The sequence below is a fragment of the Podarcis filfolensis genome (genome assembly GCF_964270895.1).
Source record: "Podarcis filfolensis genome assembly, chromosome: 17".
NCBI classification, from domain to species: Eukaryota; Metazoa; Chordata; class Lepidosauria; order Squamata; family Lacertidae; genus Podarcis; species Podarcis filfolensis.
The window spans coordinates 21,551,087-21,575,297 of record NC_139621.1 but is presented as its reverse complement, the minus strand read 5'-3'; the positions used below and the strand labels follow the sequence as shown (position 1 = coordinate 21,575,297).

At 39.7% G+C, this 24,211-nt stretch overlaps 1 protein-coding gene across 31 annotated transcripts in view; it reads left to right on the top strand.

The window, feature by feature from the left end:
* The window catches only part of PTPRD (protein tyrosine phosphatase receptor type D), a 1,143,290-nt gene that overhangs the window by 299,668 nt on the left and 819,411 nt on the right, over positions 1 to 24,211 (top strand). For all 31 annotated transcript variants that reach the window (XM_083592691.1, XM_083592680.1, XM_083592685.1 and 28 more), the window contains one exon: positions 11,263 to 11,370. The gene's annotated coding sequence lies outside the window, so the exon portion shown is untranslated. The remainder of the gene's footprint in view (positions 1 to 11,262; positions 11,371 to 24,211) is intronic.

The following is a 24,211-nucleotide window of genomic DNA, read 5'->3' as shown; positions in this document are numbered from 1 at the left end:
CTATCTGCCTCCGCCCAGGGACAGAACGGACATCTGCAAGCCTGCGAAGTCAGTAAGGGAAAACATTTTGGGGAGAGAATGGAGCTGGGTACCAGACCCTCACCTCTCCCCAAATGCTCCCAGGGGCTCTTGCGTGGCCCTAGCCCCCTTGACAGGGGTGCAGACAAGAGCATGGTGAGCCCCTGGTTTCCTTTAATGGAATACCCTTGCAGCAGCAGCAGCATTGGAGGGGCAGGCACAGCCAATCCATACCCCTCGACCAACCAATTTTAACCAATGCTTAACTGCAACCTTACAAGTTGTGACGATTTGCAAAAACCAAATGGCCCCAGCCAATCAGCCAAATGGACAAAATTCCTACCAGGCCCCTGCCCCCAAAGCAGATGACCCCATGACAGGCATAGCAAGGTCAAATGCGAACAAACCCTAAACTTAGGGAGGGTGGGCAGGTGACCTGATGTGCGCAGCGAAAAGAGGAAGCTCAATGCTGCGTGCAGGGAATGTATAGCCTCTAGGCTGTCAATCAAAATTGGCAACATCGAAATCTCCCCAACAATTCCAGAGAGCCCAATCACACACACCCAGCAACAGAGGGATGACTTGCAAGACCCCACCGCACCACGTGCTCTCCATGAAGGAGAACACACTTTCTCTTAAATAACTCAAAACTATAAATTCAGCTTCATTCATCTCAGTATGTCAGGCTTTGACAATTTTCATAGAAGCCATCTGTGTAAGGTGATCAGTGGTAGCTTCTAATAGAGGGAAAATAAATCTCTATGCTTTTTAATTCTAGTGATAAGATAATTTCTTGCCTAAATGTCACTTATGGTGGAATCAGCCTCTGTTCCTAGCCAAGTTTTATATTTGTTAGCTACTGGCATGTTTAATTGCCTTTCTTTAAGAGAAGGGAGTCAGAAGTCCCTGTAGTTCACTGATAAGAGCATATTGTTTGCAACCAGAAGGTCCCAGCTTCAGTCTGGGAGTTCCATGACATAGCGGATGGGCCCTTTTGCCTTCTCCCCAATGTTCAAAGGGGGAAGAAGAGGCCAAGAGCAGAGCAGAACATGGCATGGCTTCAGTGGATTCCTGCCACTGCACAGGGGAAGGAGAGTCGAAACAGCACCTCCACCAGGGATGGTGACAGGAGGAGCTGCTGGCCATTGTAGCTACACTGCTGCCACGTTCGGCTCTGCCCATGGCTCTTCCTCCCTAATGTCCCACGTGGCATCATCTGAGCAAGTCCCTCGTTCTTCCTTGGAAGTTGGCACCTCTGACTCAATCCCTAGCATTACTGGTTTGAGGGATCAGGCCAGCAGGTGATGGGAAAGCCCCCTCTGGGATCCATTGCCAAGCAGAGCAGGCAATCCCAGGCTGACCAGGTGGGCAAATAGTTTGACCCCAGGTATAAAGCAGCTTCTCAGAAAAGAAAGTGTACTTTAATAACCTCATCTGCTGAAGACAGTAGAGAATATAAACATATGACAGACATTTTGTACATTTTATGTTATTTTGCCGTTTCTTTTCCATCACCGACTCTTTCAGAGATCACAAAAAGGATTGTGTCCTAGGATGATCTTCAGTCCGATTACTTGTTTTAATATTGTTCACAATTCCCTTGGCAGTAAGGCCCTAGGGAGATTATTCTGTCTGGTGATGTGCCTCACCAAGGATTAGCTAGGGATTCAGCAGGGGGTTGTTCCATACATTTTGCTAAGAATTTTATAAATTCCTTTTAAATCTCAAAACTCATTCTGGCCAGGGGTCATAACCCTCTCATCTTTAGATATTCATTTCTTCCATAATCAAAATCCAGTGTTTTCTCCTAAAGCCAACTGACTGAATCATTTGCTGGGTACCACAGAGTAAAATCCCACTATGTCCTCTCTTCCCATCCCATAATATTGACTGACATCTCCAAAGTGTAACATCAGCATTTCCAACAAAACACATAAAACACTACATAGAAGTGATCCGCCACTATAACCACATTCAAATAATATTTTCTCTTTTGGTCAGTGCCCAAGCAGCATTTCACAAGGTAGAAACTGGCAAGAGGGGTCCTTTTCCTTACTCCCACCATTCCATGAAAGGCCCTTTCTGTTTTGAAAAACTGAAGAATTGGTGGGTATCCTATAGCTTCTTGAGCTCTCTTTTCTTCAGCTCCTAACATTTCTGGGTGCTTGGTCTGTAGATGTGGAGGTATGACATATATTACAGTAATAATCCAGAAGTGACAAACAGCCGTTAGACACTGTTTCCTGTTCTTGAAATCTCATGACAGTTCTTACATGCACTCTGGAGATGAGAGTCCTAGCTTATTTACTCCCCCATTTTCAGGGCATGTAAATCATATTAGCAGCACTGGCTCCTACTATCCTTGGTAGAGATGTACATTGGACTTCTTGAGCATCATTTCAACGATGGAAAGGCGGCATACAAATAAAATGATGATGATGACAGAGTGCTGCTGGCTGCCCTTGAGGTGTGTTTACTCCTCAAAAGGCCTGTTCTGGATAAAACGGACTATAAAGGTAAAGGGACCCCTGACCATTAGGTCCAGTCGTGACCGACTCTGGGGTTGTGGTGCTCATCTCGCTTTATTGGCCAAGGGAGCCAGCGTACAGCTTCCGGGTCATGTGGCCAGCATGACTAAGCCGCTTCTGGCGAACCAGAGCAGCGCACGGAAATTGTGTTTACCTTCCCACCAGAGCGGTACCTATTTATCTACTTTGACATGCTTTCGAACTGCTAGGTTGGCAGGAGCTGCGACCGAGCAACGGGAGCTCACCCCATCTCAGGGATTCGAACCGCCGACCTTCTGATCAGCAAGTCCTAATAACAACTGCAGTCTACTCAGCAACCCCCCTTTATTGACCACCCGGAAACAAAAGCATCTACCTAGAATGATGAATTGGAAATGACTTTTCCAGGGGGGAAACAACAACACCACCACTGCAGCAAAGTCTTCAGAAGAAGAAAGCAAACTACCTGCCACCAAATGCTTAACTCATTCAAAACAAGCCGCTTCTTATCCTTTCTCCCACTAGCTTTGACCACGCTCACATTATGTTTCCTAGACCTTTCAAACCTCCTGCTCCTAATTTATTGCTATAGTGGCAGAATGCAATTCAGATGACTCAGCCTTGATGCAGTCTTATAATTTGAGTAAAATACAACGGCTTGAAATGAATAAGTGTTAGTTTTATCTTCTGGCAAGACGGTGTTTCAATTTGTGGGTAGCTGTTCTCTCTCTGGATTCTGTCAGGTAGGGTGGGTTAGAAATCTGGATAAAACACTAAATATCTATTATTTCAAGGCAAAGTGTTGCAATACTCCAAATGAAATATTTGACTTTGTACTTCTTCCTTTTCTCTCGCATTTCCTTGTATTTTTTCCACCGCTTGGCAAGGATTTGCCTTTGCTTCACTTTGCTGCACTATCTGTGACAGGCTCTGTTGCTTCCTCTGTATGAATCTGGCCCCAGGGCTGCAGGTTAAGGTTGTTAAGGGACTTGCTGGATCTGCTTTTTTCTTTCTTCTCTTCATAAGTAATTATGAGCAATTTGCTCACTGTTATGAGCGTAATAAAAGATTCTGTGCCAGCCTAGGATGAAATAAAATTACATTTTATTGTAGTAGCTGTCTGCACACTTTTCTTGGGTCTACAGTGGTTTCCTTGCCATATGCATCAACGTGCACGCATTTTCATGTTGGAAATTAGAATAATTTATTTTAAGCCTGACTATGAGGTGAATGCCCAGCTCCTTATTAGTGACTTGAGCATGCAGTTGTAGGATGGGAAGCTGTGCATCACTAAGCAGAACATGAATTATTTGTTCTGAAAACAAAATGCACTATCAAATTATTACTCTATGTTTTATTACTTTGTGCCAATTTTTATTACTTTCTGCCAATTTCACAGAATATTCAGTCACGCCGTTCCATATTCTGAACCGATAGTATGGCTCAAACAAGTTAACGGGTATTAATCAGGTGTACATATGAAATTAAAAATCCAGTCTTATGCATATTTTCATGGAAGTAAGACCAAATGAGTTTAATGCATTTTACTTTGAAGTAACTGCATATCTATCTAGCTATCTATTTTGTAAATGGCTTCCATCAAGGATGAATTCAGGCTAGCTGCTTTTACATGATTCACTGTTCGTAACCATGCAATGAGGCAGACCAGAGTCATGAGTTGCCATTCTCCAACAGTTTGCCTCCCAGTTTTCTTTTTCTGATTGTATTTGTGCAAAATTTTGCATCACATTAAAAAATAACAAAATTAAATATCATGGTTTTTGCTTTATTGGCCATTATTTTGTCCCTTTGCCAATTATTCTTTTCTTTTTTCTTTTTTTGCAGTGTGGTGCCTGTTTGCCATAAACATTTGCTTAATTAATTTTATTGGAGGTGAAATATGGTGACTTCACAATCTTGTATCGTGGTTCTCCTATTTTTACCATTTTATATCAGACACAGTTACGTGCGCTGGGAAACATCAGTGCCATGACAAAAATTAAGCATTATTGTCAGTAAAAAAGAGAGAGAAGGAGAGAGAGAACGAAACAAACAAACGAAAAACCCAAATACTGGGAGAATGATGTGCAAATGAATGCATAAAGAATGTATATTAGGTTTTTCCCAAATGAGGAGAACAAGAAACCATTCCACTGCAGCAGTGAAAGATACACATGATTGTCTGCTTATTTCACAGTCTATGGGACTCAATTCTTCATACATTGTCCTAGACCAGGTATCTGGAACCTGTAGCTTTTCAGATGTTGTTGGACACCAGCTCCCATCAGGCTCAGCCAATGTGACCAGGCATCAGGATAATAGGAGCTGAAGTCCATCACTATCTGGAGAGGGATAGGTTATTCATACCTCCCCTATTCCAAGTACCGTATTGGCCTGAATATAAGCCACATCCCCCCCCCATTCCTACCTCGAAAAGTTAAACTGCGGCTTAAATTCGCAACCTTACAAAAATTGACTTTTACGCACCAACCATTTTAGTTTTTCAGTTTCCTGAATTTTAAAGGTGCAGCTTATATTCGGGTGCGGCTTATATTCGGGCCAATACTGTAAATAAAGAACGACCGCTTATTTACTTACAACATTATCCTAACTCACCTCCTCCACCACTGTCTACCTTGGAATCTCTTTCATATTCTAGGCAAGGGTCACCAGTTGATCACTACGTGAAACATCACATCTATTTCTATGATATGCACACATTCCCAATAAACTTGTGTTTAGTTTGAAAGATATGGTAGTACAGAGTTTACGGCCCTGCCAACTGAAGTATTTTAACATTTGCTGGGCTCAAATAGGGACTATTTTAATTACTTTGTGAGCCGTTGAAAAGGGCTTTCATCCTCAAAGCAGTGTTGATATGCAACATGCACTTCTTGTTGTTTAGTCGTTCAGTCGTGTCCGACTCTTCGTGACCCCATGGACCAGAGCACGCCAGGCACTCCTGTCTTCCACTGCCTCCCGCAGTTTGCTCAGACTCATGTTGGTAGCTTCAAGAGCACTGTCCAACCATCTCGTCCTCTGTAGTTCCCTTCTCCTTGTGCCCTCAATCTTTCCCAACATCAGGGTTTTTCCAGGGAGTCTTCTCTTCTCATGAGGTGGCCAAAGTATTGGAGCCTCGGCTTCAGGATGTGTCCTTCCAGTGAGCACTCAGGGCTGATTTCCTTCAGAATGGAGAGGTTTGATCTTCTTGCAGTCCATGGGACTCTCAAGAGTCTCCTCCAGCACTATAATTCAAAAGCATCAATTCTTCAGCGATCATCCTTCATTATGGTCCAGCTCTCACTTCCATACATCACTACTTATAACATGCACTTACTATATACAAAAAGTTATTGAGTGTAATTCCTACACTCTGTTGTGCAGTAGTAATAGAGTGGAATAGCAGATGCAGAAGATCTTGTGGTTCTGGGGCTGGGCTTCCTTTATTCACTGTGGGGAAAGCCTCCATGCAGTACAGTTGAGGAATGCTGTGTGTTATGCCTTCCCCCCCCTTTTTTTTTGGAGCATGAAAGTGTGAGATTGCCCACGGTGACTCATTCGTCTGGCATCTTGAGATTTGTGGGAGTGAACCCAAGGAAAAAGTGTGGGGAGGGAAAAGGTGTTAGAAAGGCTTTTGAGAAGCAGGCAAGAGCAGAGCTTTTCTCTACCAGAGTAGCTGTTGCACCACAAGATAGTTCAGGTTATAAATTCTACATATAGGATATTAAAATGCTTCTACAGTTGAAAGAATGAACTGTATATTAAAGCTTCATCACCTAACACTTTGAGGAATGAAAATCATCAACAGAACATTCATGAAAGATCCCAGGAGCTCATTTTTTGCTTTCTCATTTAGCTTTTCTTCATAGGAGGCTATTTAAAGTGTCATTTTATAAGTTTTGCTAAATGGATTAAAGGCAAATGAGCTCAAGGGAAACATTTTACTTGAATTGCTACCAATCTTTATTATTAAATAGGGGATGATGTGCAGTGTAAAGTCAGCATTTAAGCTTTCTTTTCCTTTTAATCATTAAATCTAACGTAATAAGGCAGTGCTGAAAAATGCATGTAATGGTCTGTATCAAACTAAGTTCTACTCAGAGTCTACTCAGAGTAGACTCATTGCAATTAATGAGCATAAATCAGTCATGCATATTAATTTCCATGGATCTTCTCTGAGTATGACTAATATTGGATTTAACCCATTCCTTCCCTTCTCCATTTTTTGAATTAATACTGAAATATTTTCTGAAATTATGCATGTTAAAGTTTTGGCTTGCAACAATTTTATATAAGTTTCTTGCTAGAATTACAATAAGCAATATTTGGCTCTCACATTTTTATTTTTAAACTTTCATTCAAATGTGCAACAAATAGAATTTCCCCATCATTTCCTTCTGCTTTTGTAAGACAATTATTCATGAGCAAACCTTCATGAGCAAACCTAGAAGTCTTGCATGTTGACTTAGGTCTGTATCCCAAAATAATTTTTCATACGAGAAGGTCATGTGGCTCTATTATAACAAAAATAAATTTACATAAGTAATCCAAAACTCCAAATCTTAATATCCACCCCTCCCCCTTTCTGCAGTTACTTATTTTATATCTTTTACCACTGCATATCTAATTCAAATCTATTTACTGGTTATCCTTTATATTCTGTTTAGGTTAGTCTCACTGCACATTTTTATGTCAGTCCTGCTAATGATTTCAGCTGTTGACACTAATTCTTATGTATAATCTATAAATTTTCCCCATTTGGTATTAAGACATCTCTCTCCTTGGTTTCTTAATCTTCTGGAAAGTTTTGCCATTTCTGCATAATCCATTGGTTTTTGTTGCTAACCTTCCTTCATTGGAACCCTTTCTTCTTTCCATTTCTGGGCATATATAATTCGAGCACCCATGGTAGTATACGTAAATAGTTTTTTCTCCTCTTTAGGTACCTTTGAACCAATAATTCATAAGACAAAAGCTTCTGTGTGTTTTTTTACTTAAAAGTTATTTTCATGTGGCTATTTTGACCATGGGAATTGTCATGCCAATGTAAATTTTGATATCAACATGAATCAGGATACTGAGTCCTTTGAGGTCTGTGTGCATTGTTCAAATCTGTTTATAGGACATTATTCAAGACAGCAATAATTAGCAAATTTGTTGCAGCTCCTAGTTGTTCTCTATTTCCACATCTTTCTAACCTCAGAAATATAGGCATATTAGCATTCATTGGAAGAAAGAGATCTCAGGTATAGTTCATTCTTCAAGACAAGCACCACTCCAGACATCTACCGTAACTCTGTGTCATTTTCCCAGGTAGTTAAATACTACTTGGAAGGTCATAGCCTTGTCAAATCTGTAGGGACTTTTTGACCAATGATTCGTTATTATGCTTCAGTGACTAGACATATATCACTGACCATTCTGCTTATCTGACCTTGTTACCACCTATGATTCCCTTAGCAAGCTGTACACATACTGAATGCCAACTGCTAAAAATAAGAACCTTTTAAATACCCTTATCCTTTTTCAGTGCGTGACATTTTCTTTCTGTCTTCCTAATTCCTAAAGTCCTCCATTTGAATTTGTAAGAAGTTTCACAATAAGTTGGTTATATTTTATGATAACCGAGAACCTGATGATGAGGTGCTTAAGTAGTTTTTATTTAAACCACAGCAATATCTTGGTAAGGTCTGTTGTATATGTCAATATAAATGGATGTGTATTTAATTTTTATGATTACATACTCCTTCCTTTTATGCTTGGGGACAGATTGGTCTATTAGTGTCCATTCCGAATCTATAAACTTTAGCTCAGCTTCCCGAGTTCATTAACTTGAGCTGGCAGCTGGGTTAGTACAAGCAGAAGCAGGCAGGTGTTAAGGTGTGGCTTGACACTTTTGCATTTACATAGAAAAGTGTGTAATTGTAGGGAGAGTGCATTGCAGAGTGGTCTTCATATCTGCTGTCATTGTATATACCTGAAGGAGCATCTCCACCCCCATCGTTCAGCCCAGACACTGAGATCCAGCACCAAGGGCCTTCTGAAAAGCGAGGTTACAGGGAACCAGGAAGAGGGCCTTCTCGGTGGTGGCATCCGTGGAACACCCTCCCACCAGATGTCAAAGGAAAAATCAACTACCAGACTTTTAGGAGACATCTGAAGGCAGCCCTGTTTAGGGAAGCTTTTCATATCTGAAGGACTATTGTATTTTAATATTTTGTTGGAAGCCGCCCAGAGTGGCTGGGGAAACCCAGCCAGATGGGTGGGGCATAAATAATAAATTGTTGTTGTTGTTGTTGTTGTTGTTGTTGTTGTTGTTGTTGTTGTTGTTGTTGTTGTTGTTGTTGTTATACCTAATATAAACCAAATCTATGGTTATACAGAGAATAAAATATCCATCTCTGACATGCATCAGCTAATATGCCATGAAAATCATGGCCACTAACCCTGGCTTGTTAGCAAATGCATGCCATATCTAAATTTTCTTACATTTCCCAAGTGTAGAAGAGAAGCTTTGTTTGCCTGTTTTAATGTTTTACCTCTAAAATCTTAGATCACAGATTTGCCAAAGTCCTCTTCAAGGTTAGATGCTGTCCTTGTAGCTGTTAAGAGGTTGCAGTAGTATATCATGTGTTCGTCTACTATATATTTTATCAAGGAGTTGTTGTTGTTGTTTAGTCATTTAGTCATGTCCGACTCTTCATGACCCATGGACCAGAGCACGCCAGGCACTTCTGTCTTCCACTGCCTCCTGCAGTTTAGTTAAACTCATGCTGGTAGCTTTGAGAAAACTGTCCAACCATCTCGTCCTCTGTCGCCCTCTTCTCCTTGTGCCCTCCATCTTTTCCAACATCAGGGTTTTTCCAGGGAGTCTTCTCTTCTCATGAGGTGGCTAAAGTATTGGCTTCAGGATGTGTCTTTCCAGTGAGCACTCAGGGCTGATTTCCTTAAGAATGGATAGGTTTGATCTTCTTGCAGTCCATGGAACTCTCAAGAGTCTCCTCCAGCACCATAATTCAAAAGCATCAATTCTTCGGCGATCAGCCTTCTTTATGGTCCAGCTCTCATTTCCATACATCACTAATCAAGGAGTTAGAGAACATATAATTTGTCCTCTTATTAGAATATTTCCTGGTTGATCCTTAGATACCCTTTTGAGTATCTTCCTCAATGGAACATATAAATATATTACCAAACAGGTGGCCATTTTCTAAATTATTGTCATATCTCCCAGGCCTGCTGTGATGGTTAGTTGCTAGCTTGTCAGTGTCAATAATTAATAATTGGTTCTACTGAGATTATGATTTTGTATTTCACGTTTTCTGCTTTGTTTCCTTGTCAATGGATCATAATAATGGTTGTATATGATTGTATATAGCTGTCAGGGACGGGCAGAACACTGACCAGTTTGCACTGGTTTGGGGGAAGCGGGGGCTGGAGTCTGACTCGAGAGATGGGAGCAGTGGTTGGTGGGCCACTGCACCAGCCAGGAGACAAGAGATGGAGGCAGAGGAAGCTTCAGAGCTGGAGGATGGGTCAAGAGAGGCAGGTCAGGCAAGTGAAGGGCCACATGCTTCCCTCATTCTCTCTTGTTTCTGTCTCCCAGAAACAGGAGGGGATTGAAAAGAGATGAGCAGAGGAAGCTTCCAGACAGGTGTAGGCTCTGGCTGCATGTTTGCAGCCCACTGGAGGAAGGTACATAAACTGATGGAGGGGGAGTTGTCCCCTGTTGCTGCAACTGCTCCATAGAGCGGGGACCTGGGAACAGCTGTCTAGAGACTAGATTAGTGTGCGTAGGTATAGTCATACCTTGGTTCTTAATCTGTTCCACATCAGACGTTCGGCTTCCAAAAAATGTTCAAAAACCAGAACACTTACTTCCAGGTTTTCGGCGTTCAGGAACCAAAACGTCCGAGTACCAAGGCGTTTGAGAACCAAGGTTCGACTGTATTCAGACGCAATTGTGATATCTTTGACAATAAAGAGTTAAGTATCTGCCATGTGCATTCCCTCGGCTGGGAAGCACCCTAGACAATAGCAGGTTGTTTTGAGGCAAATACAGCTTTTGAGACATCAGTGAAATAAGCAGAAGAGAAACTCTCAACAAGTTTTATGCCTGATTGCTTAATATTTTATTTATAACGAGTTGTAAAAACTTGTTTAAGGCTAATGTATGATCACAAAAAAGTCTATTAAAGAAATACCCTCTGTGATGCTTTTTTTGGTGTAATTATAACCAGACGGTTGCAAAAATCAGTGATTAAAACATTTATCCAGCTTTCAACTAATATATTTTTTGCAAATAGTAATACAAATGCTGCTTTTAAGCTTTCTGTCTGTAGCGCATATGCTTTCTAATTCAGTATAATAAAGAAATATCCCAGGGTTTTACATTTTGTACTCAGTTCAGGAATACTGTTCAGTTGTGTGATGCCTTAAATGAAACGTAATTAAGTTAATTAAGTTATGTTTGAACATAATTTAGCTTTACAATTGCAATTTTCTTGACATTTATAGTTAAATAAAATAAAAGGGATAAATGGTTTAATTCACTTCTATAGATAGCTATGTATTAATAATTCAGGAGTAACTCACATAGCGGAATACTATATGCATCAGTTCTTCGCAAGAGAGTTCAATGAACTCTTTAATGTGACAGTCAGAGATAACACAACGAGTGACTTATTATGCTTGGGAGGCCATAAAAAGTGACTGACACCTCTCTCTTTTTTTCCAGGTGGGGATAAAAGGCAACTGATTTCCTGGCCTTTGACAATCTAGTTAAGTATCTGACTGACAGGATGTTGGCACCAGCTTTGGAGGAATCGATCAGCCTCAACTCAAGGTAGGGAAATTTCACACATGTGAAGCTGCATCTAAGACTTAATTTACAATGTTAATTAGTCTTCACAAGCACGATAGATGATAGATAGATAGATGATAGATAGATAAATAATAGATAGATAGATAGATGCAAGCAAAATGGAGTCAGAGATTATTTTCAGAATGGCATCGTAAAAACCAAGATAACAAATCAAGATAACTATGTGCAGTTCAAAAAATCCTCCACATAAAATTTCAAAATTCACTATTTTGGTTTTCGAATGTCTCCGTTGCTGAACATTTCGGTTTTCAAACGCTGTGAACCCGGAAGTAAATGCTTCAGTTTTTGAACTTGCCTCGGAAGTTGAACATGCCATGCGGCTTCTGTATCGAGTGTTCCATATTGAGGCTTCCATACTGAGTTTTCGGTTTTGGAACTCCAACAGTCTTCTGGAACAGATTACGTTTGAAAACTGAGGTATCACTATATTTGGTTTTGGGGGACCCGAACATCCATGGCAAGGTGATTGGCTCTGGGTGGCTCAGGACTTCATGGCTGTCACATGGGGCTGTCCCAACATGCCACAACACACACGGCAGGCCACACTATGGACCTTGTTTTCTCAATGGGGCAGGAAGAGAGTGTTCTGAAAGTGAGGAATATTGAAATCAGCTCCTTGTTGTGGTCAGATCACTGTTTCCCCTCAGCAGAAATACACAGCGACCCCAGCATGTACTCCCTCAGAGATTGCACTGTTGCCCAGAGTGCTCCCTCCTCCCTCCGGCATCTAACTTCTTAGCTTTCAGAACCCCACCCAGGCTGTCTACAGTGGCTGCTTATGGAATCCTTCTGTCTCTGTTTGGCTTTGTGCTCTGTGACATGGATAAAATGCCTGGTTCTAGGAGAAGGAGGAGGGTCTATCAGACTCTCTAGGGACATTGTGTTAACTGGCTGCAGTACTGTTTCAAATGCAACTGATTCCTGTCTCTGTTCAGGGCTAGTGTACCTGCTATCTCACTCTTGTTCTTCACTACCCCTTATTTCCCAGCTCTTTTCTTCTTCTGGGGTGTGTCTTGTCTGCCACCACCACGAACCTGGGTCCATTCTCCCTTCATCCCTTCATCCGCCCCCTAACTAGAAAGTTCTTGGGGTGGCAGTTTCCACCACTCCTCCCCATCAGCCCAGTCCCTGACACCACCCCAGGGAGCAAAGCCTAACCAGAGGAAGGTGAACAAACTGGACAAGGCAACATTCTGGGGTTCTAAAATTGACCACAACTTCATTGATTCCAGATGTAGGTGGGTATTGGCTTAGGCATTGGGTGGATATCCCTCTCAGCCTCCTGGTGGAGGACTGAGGCATGAGAGGGCTGAGACTAGGATTTATGGGTTATCTGCAAGACACAGTGCCTAAGGAAGGATGGAAGGTTAGCATTCAAAACCAATGTAAGCCTAATTAAGCAGGAGGCAGGGGCATGGAGAGTTGTTATTTGGCTGGCTGTGGTCCTGAGGCAGGCACAGCTGGCTTTTATCAGCTGGGGACAAACCAGAGTGAAGTATACAAGTGTATACAAGCACTTATAATGTTTCTTAGCTATCTAGGTTGAGTTGAAAAGCTTGTCTGGGAGCTAGAGAATGTTCATAAGCCCCCCTCCCCCAATCTCTTTAAAGCATGCTAGCCAGTAAAAGAAGATTATAGATATGCACACATCTAAATTTGTTTAATGAATCAAAAATTCAAAACGCAAATGCAGTAAGCACACAGCTGTCGGCAGCAAACAATATTTAATGTTTACATGTGTGTGTTTTTCTGTCGCTGCTCTGGAGTCCTATTTATCTAGTGATTGTGGTGTATGTTTAATCAGAAATATTTATTCATTGGTTTATTTTTAAAACAAAAACAAAAAAACTCCTAAAACTTTATGGTCTCTATATAAATGTGCTGAAGTAAACAAATCTAGGTTTATGCCTGTGCCAAATTAACTTGAGAAGTCTGGATTCTAAAATAAGAGCCAGCAGTTTTCAACCCTGTACCTTATCATCTTTATAGTTCTCTTGGACCTGTGAAGTAAAATCACAAAACGTATAATATGAGCTTTGCAGTGAATGTGATTTACTCTAAGCTATGTCTTTCAGATGCTCTTGAAGAAGTTGGTCCTATTCTGCTACACTTGTCCTTAATTAGAATATATGTCCAGAATGCTGCATTCATGCCTTTAGATATCATACTTGCTTATAAATGTTTGTTTTATGCTTATTTAAAGCAGTAATTCATGGGCAATAAAATTAAAAGCTCCTAATTAAAAAAATTAGATCAAGTACCTTAATGAACACTTTGGTAGATTAATACCTACCTGCACATTTAAGCTGTGCAGTAAATGTGACAAATAACATTTTAACAGGGTGAAAAATTAGTCTATTTTTTGTCTGTTTCCTTATATAATTTTTATTTTTGTGCGTTTGGCTGGAGGTAATGATGGAACCACGCCAATGCTAGTTCTGAGTTGCTCAGGTACTGTGTTGGGTGAAGTGGTGTGGTTAAGGATTCATCAATATGCATCTCTTCAGTACAGTGGTACCTCGGTTTCGAACGTAATCCATTCTGGAAGACCATTCGGGTTTTGAAACGTTCAAAAAGTGAAGACTCAACAACTGACAGCTAGGCCTCAGGATCTTGTACTCAGAGGAAGCTGCATGACATGTTCGACTTCCGAGGCGTGTTCAAAAACCGAAGCATTTCCTTCCGGGTTTACAGCGTTCGTAAACCGAAATGTTCGTCAACAGAAACGTTAGAAAACCGAAATACCACTGTATTTTAGTTATTGACGACATCCTGTTTCTGTGGTGTGTCTGTGGTGTCCATTTACCATTCCTAGGCTTACTTTATTGAACAGAACTGCTCATTTATAGTACAAAAAAGCATGATGTTACAAATATACACACACAACCATGGGAATACGCATGCCTCTACAAGAAAGAGAACTTGGGACCCCAAGCATTCTAATTTCACTGTGGTTTGAAAGGAGAGGCAGGGAATAGATAAAAGCAGCCTAGGCACTGGTGGGGAGATGAAGGCAGACCATGAAATTAACATAGTGTGAATTCATAGCTGAGTTGTATTCTGTTATGTTGGTGAAAAAATGTTCATTATTTAAGCCACCTCTATCCTTCAACTATCCTTCTGCTAACCACACAGTTTAGCAGTTGTTCTGGGTGACATACAGTTGCACCTATCCACTATCTTTCCTGCTGCAACTCCTAAAATATGGAAGATACCCCAATATGCTATGGGATACCCCCAGAGCAGAAATTAGTGGTGAATGGGGGAGGGTAGAAAAAGTCCTGTTATGAAAAATGAAACCCAATCTGCTGATGGAAATATACTACCCAGAATGATTATTAAACTATGGGGTTAGCAGAAAGGTAGTTGAAAGATATTGTTTAAATAATTAACCTTTCATAGCTGTGGTCACAGAAGAAAAAAGTTTAAAAATATGAAAAGGCATGAAACATATTTCTGCCCATATTTGCTTGACCAAATAGAGAAATCAATTGTTTGTAACCAGCCATTTATTTGAAAATATTTTATTTAGTTCTAACTGCAGTCATCCGGTAACGTAATTATCTTGACTTATACGTCAACATTTAGGCATTCGTTTCAAAGAGTCCTCAAACCCAGTGTTGAATCTGTACAGATGTCACTATCAGATATGTCCACTCATACACTTATTCTTGCATTCATTTGTGGGGGGGTTTCAAATGAAGTACATATTTTTAAATATATTTTCTCTCATGAGGTAAGTGAGCCACAAGTAGAGGGGTTAAGGAAAATAAATAAGTAGTTGGAGGGTTCAGTTTCTTTTGGTCCCATTACATCAACATAGTCAGGTTTGCTATTTAGCTGTAAAATCATATCATGTTTTTTTCCTTTGGATTCTGTAAACCAAGTAATACTTAAATGGTTTATTTGCCATTCATGGTACTATGATTTGCACCAGCATAAACGAGTTCATTTATGACAGCAATAGGCCTCTGGTCAAGCAGTTAGATCACAGATTCATCACTTTAGTTGTCCATGTCTTGGGCCCAAAACTTAATCAGTAGTTGTGTAAATTGTTCCTGTTTTTGCAATAACCTGGGGTGATTTATAAGCAAAAAAGTTTGGTCATAGCAGGTTAATTTGTAATATTATCTCAATCTCTTATTGTGACAGTTGTCTATGATTACTGCTTCCTATCTTTCTGTTGATCTAATTAACATATGTGGGGAAAATTAACTTGCAGAATGCAATAGGTCATAAACTACTGACTAATTCATTGATTACTGCAAGTTTGAAATATCACTACAATTTGTGCTGACATAAGTACCATGATTTGGGGGTAATGCTTTCCCAATTAATATCTGTATAATTTTTTTTAAAAAATCCAGTGACTATGTAAAGCAGGCTATCTCTAGAGTCCAGATATTTATGTTATAGAAAGTCACAGTTATTTAAATATTTTTAAAATGAGAGTAGAAAGAAGCACTTTTGAAAAAGCAGTTAATAATGGGCCAGCATCAAGGGAGCCATCAGTATAACAGCAAAGTGCTTTGCAACTCCAATAACTTCACTAGTGCAGAAGCAGGCCATCAAATTTAATTAAAAGCAGTCAAAAATAAACTGAAAAATTGAACTGTAAAAAGCCTATCCTTTGCCAGCAGCTGAAAGCAAAGAGAAAGAGAGCCTTGGAAGTAGTAATGAATTGATAAGGCTTACTGCCTGCAACTTGTAATTTGCTCTGTCAGATTTTAGTATCAGTTAAACTAGATTAATAGAGCAGGCGCTGATTCTCTATCTTAAATCCTTCTTCGCAGTCCTCCTCTTATGGGCACCCATGATAAATGGAAGCCCGAGTAGGTCAAAGTTTCAATTTGTTTCCCGGCTTGCTCACTTCTTTTAAATAATTCTGGCATCTTCGCTTACAGAGATGCAGAGCAAAGGCTCCAGGACAATTTAGAGACTGAAATAAACCTTTTTATTGACTGGTTTTTGGCCCTTGTGGGGGATCCTTATTGCCTTAATTCAATGGGGTTAGGAAATGCCTGCAAAGCGAGCTACTGACATCTCCATCTGCCACTAGAGGCTCTCATGGCGAAATGAATGATACGGAGGCTCATTTGCAATGTGATACGACTAACACATTTATTGCTGCTTTAAATGCTCAGATTAATGTGGATCTGTGCAAACTGTACCACAAGGACAAAAACAATTTACTTGAGATCATTTTTTTTATTTTTATAATGTTCTTTAATGAAGCTAAAGGCTCCCTGCTGTGACCTTATTATGTTTTCCGACATCAGTGGGAAACAGATTATGTTGAATTGAAAGAGAGCTCATGAAACAGCAGGAATTTTTGCAAGGGAAGATCAATTACTTTCTCTCTCTCCCCCTCCCCCTCTTTCTAAAACTGTGAATATGGAACTAGGAAAGGCAAAAGTGAAGTCTGCAACTACTCAGAGTTAAAATCAATTTGCTTACAAAGAAGGGAGAAGGGGGACTGATTTTAAATACCAAGCATTAAGATGAATCATTTTTTTTAAGACAATCAACATGAAAGCTTGACAGCACAATTAAGTATTAGATAAGATAAATTAGGTTATAGTATGGACAAGATATCTCTCTTCAAAGTAACTTTCATGAATACCTGTAATATGTGTGTAATATATTGAAAAGTTTACAAACTGAACAACGTGAAGGTGAATGGTTGGCAGTGTATAATTGATTGTTTTGTTCTCTGGCTGTTAAAATGCCCTCGTGTGTTTAAAAGTGATTACAAAATAAGAGTTGTGTTCAAAATGTCACGTAGTTGTTTTTCGAAATATCCATGACCGACAACTAGAATTTTGAATGAGAAATAACTTGGACAAGGACATTAATTTCTCATAATGGCAACCAAATTTGAAATTCGGGTGAGGGAAGCAGGTCAGTTTTCATGAATCAGGCCTTTTGTGCCAACTTCCTTATAATTCCATAGGACGCATGAGAAAACCTGATATCCCTTGGATCAATTCACCATATGGATTTAGTCATTTTTGGTGTTTTCAATCTATTTATTTGAGAAGTGCCATCTGGGGATTTGGAACACAGATCTGTTTCTCCATTCCATTAGGAGAGACTGTGAAGGTGTTGAACTGGTGCCTGGATGCAGTGCTGGGTTGCAAGCCAACAAACTGAAGTTGAGGTTAGACAGTTCTTGTGCCCAGAAATTAGGTGGGCAACCTGCTCTGGGAGGCGTTGCACTCCCCCTGAAGAAACATGTTCATTGTCTGTGAGTTCTTCTTGAACACTGGAGTCCCAAGGGGATATCTGGCCCCTGCTTTTTGTTTTTGGAAAAACTGTCTGACCAACTATGGCCATTCCTTTTTTTCCATTTTTTTTATTGATTTTCAAAATAATAATAATAAACAAACAAACAAATAAGCAAACAAACATAAATCTCAGCCGTATTTAAACCAATCTTAGTAACACTGTTAAGTGACTTCCTCGTATCCCCCTGGTTGAATTTCAGTGTATATCATTTTAACAGATTTCCAAAACCAATATTCTTATAAAATTAACTTAATCACTTAACATCTTTCTTTCTTTCAAATTTGGCATTAAACATATTAATTCATAACATTACATATTTAAATCCTAAGCCTATCTGATATTTGCAAGCTTTTCCAATTATGTTAACTTAACATATTTAACTAAATAGTCTTTAAATTTCATCCATTCCTCCTGGTACTCATCCTCCTTCTGGTCACGGACTCTTCCAGTCAGGTCTGCTCAACTATGGCCATTCCTGAACTGAGATAGTCTGGCCTCAGTACTCCATGCTCTAGTGACCTTCTGTAAAGACTACTGCAATGTGCTCAGTGTGCGGCTGCTCTTGGAGATAGCCTAGAAGCTGAAGCAAGTACAGAATGCAGCTGCTAGGTTGGTGAGTTATGAAAATGCTGTACTGGCTCCCAGTGAGCTACTGGGCCCAATGAAAGGTATTAATAGTGTACAGCTTGGGACCTAAGTACAGTAATACCTCTGGTTATGTACCTTCCTCCTTGCGAACGCTTCAGGTAATGAGCTCCTCTAGCCTGGAAGTAGTTGCTCCTGGAAGCGAACTTTGCCCCGGGATGCAAGCGGAAGTCGTGCTCCAGAGGCGCACACATAGCAGGAGTCCCCATTAGCGAAAGCGTGCCTCATGTTAAGAACAGTTTCAGGATAAGAATGGACGTCCGGAACGAATTAAGTTCGTAACTGGAGGTACCACTGTATCTACAATATTGCCTTCCCCAGTGTCGACCTCTTTGAGTCACCACCACGGGAGGCCCCGGTGGTGATGCCTGTTGGCATACAACTGAGGAAATGGGGGCAATTGGCAGGCCCCCAGCTGGCTCCAGCCCACCGGCCGGTGTGCCGGGCAATCTCCAGTCCTTGTTGCAGCATCTGCGACCCACAGCTTCAAAAGCTGGGGCACGCAACTCAGCAGAGATAACGTGGAAACAGAAGTGGCAGGAGAGGTTGTGTGAGCATATTCACCAGCAGTTTATTCAGCATACATCAGGACAAAAGAAGAAGAAGAAGAAGAAGAAGAGGAGGAGGAGTTTGGATTTGATATCCTGCTTTATCGCTACCCGAAGGAGTCTCAAAGTGGCTAACATTCTCCTTTCCCTTCCTCCCCCACAACAAACACTCTGTGAGGTGAGTGGGGCTGAGAGACTTCAAAGAAGTGTGACTAGCCCAAGCTCACCCAGCAGCTGCATATGGAGGAGCGGGGAATCGAACCCGGTTCACCAGATTACGAGTCCACCACTCTTAACCACTACACCACACTGGCTCTCCAGCGGAAAAGGAAAACATGTCTGATCCCCTTCGTGTCCAAAGCAAGACAGCTAAAAGTGAACGCTATACACAAACGGAAGTTCCCAGCAAGCTGTGCTGGAGTGTAAACAGACATGCCTGTCCCTTAAGGTGGAATGGAATATTCTAATATTCTAATGTTTCTGTTCCTTCATGATTCACCTATGTAAAACACCTGGTTCCATATATGCTCGTTTATTCCTGTGATTTTCTGGGTGAATCAGGCTCCGAATAGATTTTTCTTTCTTTCTGGAATCAACTACAACAGAAGTGCATGCTATGTTCCACTGGAAGATCTCTGTAAGTAACTTGATTTTATGCTAGGTTCCACTAGATCTCCAGAAGTGGCTTTTATGTTGTGTGAAATCTCAAATATAAGGCAGACATTAACAGCTAGGGCAACATTGGGGAAATGGAATAAAATGCCACGTGAATGCAGCCCGAAAGTGGAATCACACATGACACCCAAAGAAGGCTGAAACAACATTAGTTTGTCAGTGAAATGGCCATTTTCTTATTTGAATGGTACTGGTAGCCACAGTGCCAGAAATGACTTCTGCTGACATGGCCCATTCACTTTCATTTGATTTGTAATGTCTGTCAAACACAATGTTTATAACTCTGGACTGCACTACTGATATGGCTAACTCAATGAAAATGTTTTAAATTACAGCGGAACAGACGTGTGAAACATATTTTACCTTCTAGAGATATTTGGCCCCTGCTTTTTGCTTTTGGAAAAATAACACAGAAATAGAGCTTTCATAAATTCAACATCTGGTAAATTGGCTTCTTGCTAACTAAAAACTTAGTCCAAAAATGGGAAAATTCACAAATTTATAAGCTGCATATGAATATTTGGAGACTTTCCAAGCAGAAAAGACAAATTATGTTTAATTGTATGTCTCAGGACTAGTTTGGATGAGAATGCCACAATGTCCATAAAAGCTAATTATGAAATTCTAAATATATAATACAGGAAAGGTATACAAATGCTTACATTTAAAACATCTACCAGAATTTGAATAATTATAAAATGAGATAGTAAAGGCCAGATACTATTTTCTTCTTATCAAATATTTAATTACTTTCTGCCATTTAAGAACCTAAGTCACTTTTTTAATCCAATACATTTTGCAGGATTGACAATTAAATTCATCCTGCTTTTTAAAAACTCACTATCGTTATTGTTGCACATATCTAAGGATACATTAAGGCTGGAAGCACCTATAATGTTATAATCACAGAATCATGGGGGGGTTGGAAGGGACCCTGGGGGTCATCTCATCCAACCTTCTGCAATGCAGGAATATCAACTAAAGCGTCCATGTCAGAAGACCACCCAACCTCTGCTTAAAAACCTTGAAGGAGAGTCCACTATATCCCAAGACGTTCCACTGTCAAACAGCTCTTACTGTCAGAAATTCCTTCCTGATGTTTAGTTGGGAATCTGCTGTCTTGTAACTTGAAACCATTAGTTCAAATCCTACCCTCCAGAGCAGGAGAAAAACAAGCTTGCTCCATCTTCCACGTGACAGCTCTTGATATATTTGAAGATGGCTATCATATCTCCTCTCAGTCTCCTCTTTCCCAGGCCAAACACACCCAGTTTCTTCAACCTTTCCTCATAAGGCTGTCATCATCTTGGTTGCCCTCATCTGCGCATGTTCCAGCTCATAAGCATCCTTCGCAAATTATGGTGCCCAGAATTGGACACGGAATTCCAGGTGAGGTCTGACCAAGGCAAAATAGAGTAGTACCATTACTTCCCTTGATCTAGACACAAGACTTCTGCGGATGCAGCCTAGAATAGCAATAGCTATTTGACTCATGTCAACATATGGCAACCCTACATTTGTTCATGCTTAATGTTTAATATGAAAGAACAATATTCATACTCTTTAAAGGCAACAGAATAGTGTTGTATTGTGGTCATAAATGACATAAATCTGGAAACTGTCATCCTGTCCAGGGCATACAGTGGTACCTCTGGTTAAGAACTTAATTTGTTCTGGAGGTCCATTCTTAACCTGAAACAGTTCTTAACCTGAGGTACCACTTTAGCTAATGGGCCTCCCATTGCCGCCGCCACATGATTTCTGTTCTCATCCTGAAGCAAAGATCTTAACCTGAGGTACTATTTCTGGGTTAGCGGAGTCTGCAACCCAAAGCGTCTGTAACCTGAGGTACCACTGTACTTCTGTAAATCACTCTATGGTGGAATCTACACACATATAAAAACACATTGAATTTGGCATAGCTCACTGTTGCCATCTTTACAACACACTTAAAACGTTTTATTTGCAGGTATCTAGCTGAGTCCTATGTGGGGTTGCTTTTATAAAATGTTTGGAAGCTAATGTGGAATGCCACAAGCAAACAGCTCTCATGGGCTTGTAATAGAAATCATATTTTTGCCTGTTCTGCATTTGCTTCCAGTGTGATTTTGGACACAGTTCAAATGACTGTTTATCACCTTCCAAGCTTTTCTGTGGTTTTAGCCCAGAATATCTTCAGGACCACTTCCACCCATATAAATCTGCGTACTTACTGAGATCTTTGGCAGAAGCCTTACTTTATTTCCCATTGCTATCAGTGGTGTGGTTTGCAGTGACATGGAATAGGAGGTCTCATTACTCAGTGACAATGGTTTGCAATTCTGCTTTTAATTCTGTTAGCCAAAGTTGAAGATTTCAGTGGTTCCAAAATCCACTTTTTTAAAAAGCCTCCCCGTGTACTATGAATGGAAAGCTTTCGGAGGGGTGGAGACAGGAAGAAAATGCCTTCACTGGATCCCTCTGGAGATTTCTAAACCTTTAATGGTTTGAATGGTTACTATCAAACACTGCATTTTTATAATACACAAGGCTGTTTTAAAATACCAGACAGTTCTGCACTTTTAGACAGCATTTTGAGACAACGACATGATGTTATATTTGCATGCATAATATATTAAAACATAATGTGTGTTGAGTGAGCGGGTCATGATATATATTTAATTTAATGCTACAGTACTTTCCGTAGTGGTTGTCATTTATTAATGTACAATTCCACCATAAACATGCATACATTTGCAAAATAAAATAAAAAATAAAAAAATAAAAATCTTATCCATGTTGGTTCCTAAATAGAAGATTGCATTTTTCCTTCAAAAGTGCAAATGTGCACTTAAAATCCATTAATCAACATGCTAGCCATCCATAGCAGAATTTTATTAACAACACCAAGCTAACCACACATTTGACAGACATGCCTCTCCAGGTAGAAATCTTCCTGCCTTATTTAATTTATGGTGAGCAATGCATGCACATCGGCCATCAAAAATTATTAAAATCTGCAAAGGCAGAAACTGAAGCTTCTGGGGTGGTATTTATTTGCAGAACACTAGAGAACATGTTGACATGTTCTGTCAAATCAAGCACATTGCTTCTCTGAATGGTCAACTACAAGACTTATTTCCCAACCTACTCAGTTTTCTGGCACCTCTCAGGTGGGCGCCATTGCCATTATAAGAGAAAAAGGGAGGCATTCAAGGTGAGTTCTGGTACCACTTTTTCTAGAAAAATAGTACTGGTCAACTAGCAGCTCATGAGGACAATCTCTCCCATTGTTGTTTACCTGCAACAGGTATTCAGAGGCATACATATTATCCTGGGGATATTATATAACTCCAATAATTCATCTAATCCCAATCCACCTTTCAACATGTCTAACTTGGGGAATTGCCAATTTTTGTTTGTTTCTTGATCTGTGAACTCAACATTATTTCGAAAGGAATATTTTTGGAGCTTGCCAATGTTTTGGTGCACCATCATGCCAGCTTCATTTCCCCAAAAAAATATTCCATTCATTTAAAATAATGAATGAATTATATATTTATTATGGTCACATGTCAGCAAAATTAGATACACATACAAAGCTTGCAGCTAGTTTAAACAGTTGGAAACAAATATATTGAAACATATTTGTTTTTTAAAATATAAGCCAACAAATAAAAAATTCTCTTTATCTGAGCCAAAGTCAGGAAAAATAAATTGCAACCCTCTCAGTAATATGGGAATAATCATCCCTTAAACAGAACTATACCAAATCTTCAGAGGACATAACTGACTATTTGTCTATAGACATTAACAAATGTTAACTAAGTACTTTTCTAATTAATATTGAAAACTATACATTTAGGGTTTGTGTTGTGTGGGCAACCTGGACATGAAGAATTTCCAGCTATATTAAATAAAGACAAGTGTGCGAGAAGAACGTAAATTGAGTCAATCAAAATGTCTTTTTGGCACCTACATTTGTATGTGCCCATGTCTATATAATTATGGGATGCATTGCAGTTGATATATTTGTAAAAATAGGGTTCCTATAGCAGGTTCTTCAAGATGAACTTGAGACAGCATAAATAGTGCTATTATTTGTGTAATTTTCTGTTAGGAGTGTTGATTCTCATGCTCTCAAATATTGGTTAAACATAATTTTCAGTCCTTTTCCTTTTTTGCAGTTGTAACTGAAAAGTTTCAATTGATTTTTATAAAAGAAAAAATGGTGGCATGTCATTGCACAATCTGCCATTCTGTTCTTTCTGGAATATAGAATATATTCTTTCTGGAATATAGAAACATGAGTTAATTGTGTTACTGATTCTGAGACTTTTTTTTTACATGTATTAAAAACAATAAACTCACTTTAGAAATATGGCTTATTTTTTATGTTTCTAATTCAAATGTCAGTATATGTGTATTATAAATGAAGCATTGAAATTGCTGGAATTAATTTTGCGTGTCATCTCTGAAAACAAGTGACAATCTCCCATATATTTTAAAATACCCTGACCATGCCAGTAGTAAAGATAGTTTAAAAGCATTGACTTATCTGATGTTTGCATGGGTTTTGTTTTTCACTTGCTTAGAAAAAGTTGAAACTTTTGTGCAAATAATTTGGTCTAAATTATGTTAACACAAAAGGCATATTCCATAAATGA